Here is a 270-nt window from a genome sequence, read left to right as displayed (position 1 = left end):
TTTTTAATATGTATTATATTTTTATATATCTTTTTATATTATATTATTTATATTTTTTCTTCATTATTATTTTCCCTCTCTATTTTTTATTTATTTAAATTTTTATATTGTTTTCTTTGTTATTTCCCTTGTCTTTTTTTTTTTTTTTCTTTTATTTCTCTTTTTTTATCTTTCTTTTTATCTTTTTCTTTCTTTTCTCTGTTCTCTCTCTCTTGTCTATTTCTCTTTCTTTTATCTTTTCTACCCTTCTTTTATTTCCTTTTCTCTCTT

General features: G+C 18.1%; 1 protein-coding gene across 1 annotated transcript in view; it reads left to right on the top strand.

Annotated features, from left to right (window-relative positions):
• LOC119594034 (ATP-binding cassette sub-family G member 1-like) overlaps nt 1-270 on the top strand; it is a gene marked incomplete in the record, with an annotated part of 55916 nt that overhangs the window by 1040 nt on the left and 54606 nt on the right.

Source organism: Penaeus monodon, chromosome 33 (genome assembly GCF_015228065.2).
Source record: "Penaeus monodon isolate SGIC_2016 chromosome 33, NSTDA_Pmon_1, whole genome shotgun sequence".
Lineage (NCBI taxonomy): Eukaryota > Metazoa > Arthropoda > Malacostraca > Decapoda > Penaeidae > Penaeus > Penaeus monodon.
The sequence above is the reverse complement of the archived record's forward strand: the minus strand, read 5'-3'. Positions and strand labels throughout refer to the sequence as shown.